Raw genomic sequence first — 9,584 nt, forward strand, 5'->3', positions numbered from 1 at the left:
AGCGGTATGTCTACGGGCTCACACCAGTAAACGCAAACTATATCATCATACTTTAGACGAAACTTTGTATAAACCCAACCAAATATAAAAGAGAAACAAAAATGGCAGAGATAAATAAAAAACAAATCACAAACTACAGACGATATCCTGAGGTATTCTGATGTTTGTTTCACCGAGTTCTCTATATGTATTAACAACTTCCTCTGTTAGCTAATAAACAATTAAACTGCTTCGATATATTTCACTGTAATTGTTTGTTTTGAATTTCGCGCAAAGGTACATGAGGGCTATCTGCGCTAGCCGCCCCTAATTTATCTTGTAATTTGAAAATGTAGGTCAGTAAACATTTAGTTAAACCACCGAGGAACAAAGAGCGTAGTGTTCACTTATAGGAATAACATAATCAGCCTTATCTTTATCCACTTATGTGCTATACATTTTGTTAAGACAGTGTAATATTATTTTATATGTGTCTACAAAACAAGTTTAGAATTAACGAACTTTCTTCTACAAGTACAAAATAAACCTTTATTTTACAATTGAAGAAACACCGCTCTTAGGAAAGTGCAAGACCTCTATTAACAGAAAGGTTAGATGGGCCTAAAACAACGAATTAAATTCCTACTCATACATTTTACTTTAAAAAATCCCTTTCGCAAAACCTTAAAAACCATTTGTTTTGATCAATAACATTCAAATTCAATGAATAGAAAAGAAATTATTGTCTATTCTTCATAGTCTTGCTAACGAATTGACAACCAAATCTCTATTCTTGTTCTTCTATATATCTAACACCCAAATCGTTATTCTTCTCCTTCTATATATCTAACACCCAAATCTCTATTCTTGTCCTTCTATATACCTAACACCCAAATCTCTATTCTTGTCCTTCTATATATCTAACACCCAAATTGTTATTCTTGTTCTTCTATATGTCTAACACCCAAATCTCTATTCTTGTCCTTCTATATGTCTAACACCCAAATCGTTATTCTTTCTTGTTTTTCCACAAACTTCCACCAACATCTCGATTCTTCTTTGTCTTGCTATTTGAAATACTTTTAAATATTCTTAATATTTTTGTAGAAATCTGGCATCCAAATCTTTATTTTTCACCTTCATTTTAACTGTTTGACATCCATATCTCTATCTTTCATTGCCTTGCTAATTGTTTCAGGTCAAAATCTTTATTCATACCATTTTCTAAGTATTTATTCCTCAGATCTCCATTTTGCATTATCTTTCCCACCGCTTGACATCCAGGTCTAAGTTATTGAACGTCTTCCTAACTAGTTGACACTCAAATCTCTATTCTTGCCATTCTATATATCTAACACCCAAATATCTATTCTTCAATGTACAATCCACCACTTCCACCCGTACATGTATTGTTCTCGTCTTGCTATTTGAAATTCATATATATATTCTTCATATTATAAAAATATGGCATTCAGATCTTTATTTTCCACCTACCTTTAACTGTATGACATCCATATCTATATTCTTCATAACATTGCGAAGTACTTGACATTAAGTATTTATTCTTGAGATTTTCATTTTGCATTATCTTACCCACCGCTTGACATCTAAGTGTCTATTTATACTGGGGAGACTTCTGATCAGTCAGACCTTGACATTCTTCTTGAACATTTGCTGTATCCCCACATTTATTAAATGTATATTTTGGGAGATGTTAAAGGATGCAATCCCCTCTGGTGTGCTGATATTGATAGGAAGGGTCTTTCTGTGGACTATATGCTCTCAGTTCATGAACTGTATCTGATGCTATTCTTGTACATATTTTTAGGCACCTACTCAATATCTTACTTCTAATGATCTGTTTGTTTTCCTTCATTTTTCTTGGAGGGTTATTGTAACTCATGGTGCAGTGATAATTTTCCTATAGTTTTGAGGGAAATTAGCCATGGTTGATGCACTCCGACTCAAATGCTACAGTGGAAGTTGTAACAGACCAACTGATTCATCATTCAAGCAAATATTCATTTTGTACCTAAAACTTTGACATATTTCTCACTATATCCTTGTCCATAGTGGTTTCAAGCCTGCCGGCAGGCATAGGAGGCTCAGAAATGGACTTAAGATACCTATTACAGACATCCCACACTTTCTAACTACATTGCTTTCCAGCAGACCCCTTTTCATATTTGACAGATCAGGTATTGAAGCCGAAAGGAAACTTGGATTTAGTATACCGCTAGCAACTCTTCTACTGGAAATTCAAGTCATATTACCAGGAAGTCGCTGTATAAAATATTTCCAATACCCTCATCAAAAACTTATTTTTACAACACATTTATCTGTTCCTCTGTTTTCTTGGCCATCATGTCTTGGACAAAGTGATTGCCTCTTTCCTATTGGGCCAATTATGTCAATGACTGTAATTGCCCCTAAACACTGATGGAACTCCAGCTTGCTCTTCATTTGTCTGGCAGTGCATGAGTCAGACCAGATGACGTTCACTATGAGATGCTGCACCATCTTTCTTTCTTGCTCTTCTTATGGTTGTTTTTTTTACCAGTTTTGGAAGGAAGAACATTTTTCTTGATGCCTGGTGCTAATCTATCTTTTCCAAAGCCTGGGAAGTATTCAAAAATTCCTTCTAATTAACATCCAGTAGCTTTGATAACCTGTCTCTGTAAGATCTTAGAGAGGATTGTTAATGCTTGTCTTGTTTGGTTCCTTGAATCAAACAGCTTTTTATTGGCCACCAAGTATGGGTTCCATTGATAGCACTCCATCTTGGACCACCTGATTCCACTTGAAACAGTGACGATCACAGAAGACTTCAACAATGAGAGATCACCTTGTTTCTGTCTTCTTCAATCTTGAGCTCTATATCGGTGATATTGTTCTTCCCATGGTCCTTAAGGCAAAATTCTTGATGTTTATTTTTGACCATAACTTTCTTTCATTCATCATATCAAACAGCTATGTTCTTATATTAGTGAGAGATTTAGTTATATTCTTATCTCCATCTAAGCTACACTTCAGTAAATTATTAAAAGGATTAATTCTCAAATGCTGGGCTTGGCCTAGTCATTAGCTTACCATACTATAACTTGAGTCCATAGTTTGCATCAAACTGTGTAAAATCATTCTTTGTGCTTTTGGATTGTGTGTGAATTATAAAAGTAACAACTCTGATCTTATTTTCTGAACAGAATAACTCAAGACATAATGGTGATTTCTGTCAATTAGTTGAATCTCCTTTGGTTTGGACCATATAGTTCTTTGTGTAGCTTTTCACATACCACCTAATCAGCTACTTAAAAAGCTGACTGTATGAGTTTTGTTCTTAACTGTTTATGTTGCTTATTCCTTATAAAGATGATGTTTATCATATAAGAGATGAATTAGTGTTTCTTGACCCAACCAACAACTGTTCTTAGTGTTGATTCTCCTGACATTGAGAGTTACCACTGTTGTTATACTAGTAGGATGAATTTCACTGAATTGAATCCTTTCATTACATTGGTACGTTTTGTTTTTTAAAGCACTCTATTTTATACTTTTTAAATGAAACAAAGAAACAGTTTTAAAAGCATCAGTTCTCTATACGTTGGTTTCATCTTGCTGTTTACTGTTGATGAAATATAAACCTACTTTTTATACTAATGGTTCTACTACATTAAATAATTTATTTAATTAAATACTGTGCCCAAGAACACACAATAATAACTTGCAAAAAGCACACAATGCCACATAACTATTGTTATTTGTCTGGCTTTCTGATAGTACAGTAGGAGCCGTTAAAATCATTTAGGTGATTCCCATGAGAGGAAGTTAAAACTGGTTGATGAAATAGACAATTCTCTCTTAAGAAAACAGCATAATATAGTATGTCATTTAATAGATTATAAGTTTCGTTTTTTTAGTGGTAATGGATAATATGCAATGTCAAAGAAAACTTGGCTATTTATGAAAGAGAGGATGTTTATGGTTTTCTAAACAAATAATATTGAAGGTTATAAAAATTGCTTTACTTGAGTAATATTTACAGTATGAATTCCATATTTCTTGGTAAATAAATTAGAAAAGATACTGACAGAACAAATGTCATAATTTTCTTACTTGTGGAGATTGAGGATTGTTTTAAATATTTCCTTTTAAAGTTAAAATTTGTTTTATTAACTACATTTTCATACCAAGGTTATTTGAATCACGGACTATGGTAGTGGTTCATAACAGGAATTGCAAGGAAATGCATACAACTCCAAGAGGTTAACATTTCTTATAAATGTTATCACATTTAACCCTTATGTACTGTACACAACTTTTTGGTACAAGCTGAATGTGTTACCAATGACTCTAAATTATGATTTGCTAGTTCTCAAGGCTAACTTGTATTGGACATCCAGTTTACGTGATATCGACATTCCTGTCTATACATTTCATTACAGTCTTTAAACATAACACTTTATACTTCTATAGAAGAATAGTGAACTATTCAAAAGTCTCCAGTTTTGGGTATCATTTAAAAATCATTGTGTTTAGATTGTTTGTGAAGGACTAATATCCCTACATTTACTTGGTTTTTTGTAAAGTTTTCTTTACTTGTTTTAACATGTTAGTTTGACTAGTTATTAGCTTTAGTTGTATGGTTTGTGTTTTTAGTTTGTAAATTCTTTCTTGGACTTGGACAAATCCATTAAAATAGTTTTTTTTTCCTTTTTATTTAAATTGAGAAACAACTGAATAAATATCTATAGATATGCAGTAAGAATGGTTGAGATGCTGATACCGATTTGAAAAACGAAACACCAACTACTGGAACATTTTCGAATCGTTGTCTTTTCTTCATTTTGTTTTATTCTCATAGAAAAGAATAGTCAAGTATCTGAAAGTGCTCCAGCCTTGATTACTATTTTTTTTATAATCTATTGCATCTTTTTTGTGTGATCCTGTGTTGCTAACTCTCTCATTTGTAGGTACTAATATGTATACACAGTGTTATTATTTCCTTTAAAGTATCCTATTCTTGATTATTTATTGAAATATTTTTTGTATTCAGTTACGTTTATTTATACATGTTCTACTAAAATTTTCTGTAAAAATAATCACCAAAAAGTTTAATCTTTCTATATAATATTGTGCAATTTATTTTGTTCTGAATTTAGTGTGAGTCTTATCTTGCTGTATAATATTGTACAATTTATTTTGTTCTGAATTTAGTGTTAGTCTAATCTTACAGTATAATATTGTACAATTTAGTTTGTTCTGAATTTAGTGCTAGTCTAATCTTACAGTATAATATTGTACAATTTAGTTTGTTCTGAATTTAGTGTTAGTCTAATCTTACAGTATAATATGGTACAATTTATTATGTCTGAATTTAGTGTTAGTCTAATCTTACAGTGTAATATTGTACAATTTATTTTGTTCTGAATTTAGTGTTAGTCTAATCTTACAGTATAATATTGTACAATTTATTTTGTTCTGAATTTAGTGTTAGTCTAATCTTACAGTATAATATGGTACAATTTATTTTGTTCTGAATTTAGTGTTAGTCTAATCTTACAGTATAATATTGTACAATTTATTTTGTTCTGAATGTAGTGTTAGTCTAATCTTACAGTATAATATGGTACAATTTATTATGTTCTGAATTTAGTGTTAGTCTAATCTTACAGTATAATATTGTACAATTTATTATGTTCTGAATTTAGTGTTAGTCTAATCTTACAGTATAATATGGTACAATTTATTATGTTCTGAATTTAGTGTTAGTCTAATCTTACAGTATAATATTGTACAATTTATTATGTTCTGAATTTAGTGTTAGTCTAATCTTACAGTATAATATTGTACAATTTATTATGTTCTGAATTTAGTGTTTCTACTTTTGAAATGAAGCAGATTTTGATATGTAGTGTAACCTTGTTTATTAGGTAAGTACTGACTCAACTTTGCTTTTTTCTTTATTATAATTTTCTATGAATTTGATTTCTGTTTTCATGTCGTTTACAGAGTTAAATATTTAGCTATAAAAATGTTATTGCAAAAACCAATTTAAATACTATTTGAGTGACGTTGAATAAATTATTATTGGATGTTACTTATTTTGTAACAACAGCAGTGTCTTCATACATGAAATGAAGGTGATTGCTACAAAAGAGAATAGAGAATGCTTTGACATACAGAAAAAGCTATCATGATGCATGCATTTCCTAGTACTGTTGACAATATAATAATTAAGGATTTGAGGCTGATGAAGGCTTATAAGCTACGAGTTAACATGTTTCCAGTTATGCTCTGAAATTGATACTGTTTCTTGGAGAAAGATGGCCAAAGAAATTGAAATTGCAGTAAAACTGTTCAACACATGCTTATCACATCCTAAGGTGCAACTCCAATAGACTTGTGGGCCTTTGTTTTACTTAAAGATGGTCTTGATAGCCAAACTTCATATGTGGTATTGGAAAATCCATCAAGATGCTTGGGCTGTGATTGACCCCACCATTTATTACAGAATCTTAACATGTTGTGGAAATAGTGTTGAATAATACAGGGTGTTTGGAAAGTCACTGTGCACATATATATTTATTAACAGACGTGTTTAAATATAGAATACAGGAGGTAAATATGAATGACAATCATAAACAATGTTGAAAGTATCCCTCGTTGGTATCAATACAGGCCTGGATCCTTCTTATTTTGTTTGTAAACACCGCTATCAGTTGCTGGCTTGAAATAGACTGAATAAACTATGGTTACAAAACTTCACGGTGACTTTCCAAACACCCTGTAGAACATAATCACTCGAGTTGCATTTTGAACACTGTTTTTAATATAGTACAGTTAACCTAAACAGTACAAAAACTATTTTTAATTTTTATAAGCTTCAGTTTCTTTCCATATATTCTTTTGCATTCCACGTGCTTATGTAAATGAGCCATAACTTATTTTAAATACATGTAAAAAGAATTTATCCACTTACAAACTTAAGTCACAAAAAAATCTATATATATACTTCAAACACCATCCCAGGAAGACCTGTTTTATCATTCCTTTTCTAACAGTTTTCAATATCCAGTGAGAAAATGCCTTTATTTGAACTAAGTAAAGACAGGCCACTCCACTAGACAACTTGAATCTGAAGAAGCTGCAGGTAAACAAGTTTTGAAATTTATTTTCTAAAGTTTACCAGTTTGTTTTACATTATTTATTGTGCTAAATACTAAATAATTTTGCATGCATAAATGATTTAAGCTTTTCTTAACATTTTCTCTAGCTGTAGCTATATCTGTAAAACAAAAAACACATTCAAATGGTATATTTCTGTGAATTTTAATAAGTTTTTTTGCAGCAATGAGATGCAAACCATGGATCCTCAGATTCACTGTCTAACCTGTTAACTGTTATTCTTTAGGCTAGACTAGACCTAGTGGTTATTATGCAGGATTGTGAATTTGAGAGTCCGTGGTTTGCATTCCATTGTTGTAAAAAAATAATGTTGTGTGTTTTGTCTGTGAGTGTACAGACATGACAAAGGTAATCCATCAATTTCTTCTTTCAGACCTGTCAGCTCTTGAGATATAGCTCTTCATATTTTTCATTCCATATATCCTTTCCACAGTTGGAACTTTGTCTGTGTGGTTGTCTCATTTGCAAGCTCAATGAGGTGACAGCATATGAGCTCAGAATTAAGAACCTTTTTAAGGAATATAGCATCTGTAACTTTTTTAGGAAGTTTATCAAATTCTCATAATTCTATATGTGCACTTATAAATAATTACCACATATTATATGTCCTCAAATACATATAACAGAACAAGTACTTAAAAGTTTCAGCTTCCTGGCCTTGCCTTCCCAGTAATATAGATTTGTTTCTCATTGTCAGCCAAACATCGTGTTCTGTGTTAGAGTAATAAAAAATAAGTTTGAGAATTGGATCATGGCTAACTGTGAACAAACAATACAAACAAGTGTGTGTATCTATATATATAAATGTATATATACACTTAAGTAGTATATTTAATGTAAGCAAATTAAAGATCTGAACAGTTGTTTAACAGTATTTTTTATAATTAAATAATACTAACAGAAACATTCTAAAACAGTGATTATAATAATAATGACTTTAGAAAGATATCCATTTAATCACACAAGACTTAAAAACCTAGTAGCTGCATAAAAAATGAAATTCACTATAAATAAGCATAAGAATAATTCTGTATTGTGTTTGTTTGCGACCCAGCTAAGATGGACATAATAGAGTGTAACACACGTGCCACATAATTTTCGAAATAACTTGATGTGACAGGTATAACACATCATATGTGTCACACTGAACTTTGGACATCACTTGTTGTTTGTACATATTTGTTTAAAATTAATTTGTTTTATTAAATAGCATACACAAATTGAAAGGTCGAATGTTAAAACACAGTTTTTCATATACAGATAACCCCTTCACACTTTCACATGCAGTGAATAGTATTGCACTCTTTGTGAAGGAATATATGCTGATTTCAGTTTTCAGATACATTTCTACTTGTAAACAAAGAATCTTTTTTCATTAAATGTACAGATTCTGTAGTGTACCTGTCAAATCATGAGTGAAACTAGTTTAACTGTATTCCTGTACAAATGCGTGGTAACACAGGAGTTCTTTTGGGTGAATGAAAATTTTCCTCACTTATTTAATATCAACTAATTTAAATCATTTTGGTATCTCTTTAATGGTTAATAAATGTATTCTAATATTAAAATAACTTCCTTAAAACTACCAACTCTATTAAAATTCAAACCAACCTTTTACTTGACCAACTACATGTTAGGACAAGTGCTATGATATTAGTTTTAAACAGTTTGAAAATAGTGTAGTTAAAGGGTTCTGCTGTACTACTTTAGTTGGGTTTAGTTTTGGGTTTTAGGTATTGTACAATCCAAAGAACAGGGAAGTACAAAAGTCTTTGTAAAAGCATCATCCTAGTGGTTAATGTACACAGACTGTAACTTTAGGGATTCATAGTTTGTAACTCATTATCACAAAAATACCCCTCACACTTTCAAGTTGTAGATGCATTGTAAGAATGATGGATAAATTTCTTTACTTGGTCAGATAAAAGAAACCCAAAAGTTGTCACTTCTTGTATACCAGTTAACAATTAGGGATGGCTATCTGTACATAACCCTTATGTAGCTTTGCACAACAGTTTAGGTTATTTCTAGTTTTATTGAGTTAAAACACAGCCACAAAAAATCAGTATCTGACTCTGAAAAAGCCTAAAATGAAAATTCAATAAAAATATTGGGAAAGAAGTGAATGCACTTAGAAATTTAACATCTGTAAAGAAGATAAAATATTGTGTAGCAGACTTAGCTACATATATAAATATTGTGTGTCAGGCTTATCTACATATATAAATATAGTGTGGAAGGCTTAGCTACATATATAAATTTTTGTGGAGGCTTAGCTACATATATAATTTTTTGTGTGAGAGGCTTAGCTACATATATAAATCTTGTGTGGCAGGCTTAGCTACATATATAAATCTTGTGTGGAAGGCTTAGCTACATATATAAATCTTGTGTGGAAGGCTTAGCTACATATATAAATC

General features: G+C 31.2%; 1 long non-coding RNA gene across 1 annotated transcript; it reads left to right on the forward strand.

Annotated features, from left to right (window-relative positions):
- The first annotated feature begins 4,367 nt into the window (after window positions 1-4,367).
- Window positions 4,368-7,675, forward strand: LOC143250310 (uncharacterized). Its single transcript, XR_013028137.1, has 4 exons — window positions 4,368-4,488; window positions 5,853-5,909; window positions 7,041-7,129; window positions 7,538-7,675. It is a non-coding gene; the product is annotated as an uncharacterized LOC143250310 (long non-coding RNA).
- Window positions 7,676-9,584: the final 1,909 nt, after the last annotated feature.

The sequence above is a fragment of the Tachypleus tridentatus genome, chromosome 5, assembly GCF_004210375.1.
Source record: "Tachypleus tridentatus isolate NWPU-2018 chromosome 5, ASM421037v1, whole genome shotgun sequence".
Lineage (NCBI taxonomy): Eukaryota > Metazoa > Arthropoda > Merostomata > Xiphosura > Limulidae > Tachypleus > Tachypleus tridentatus.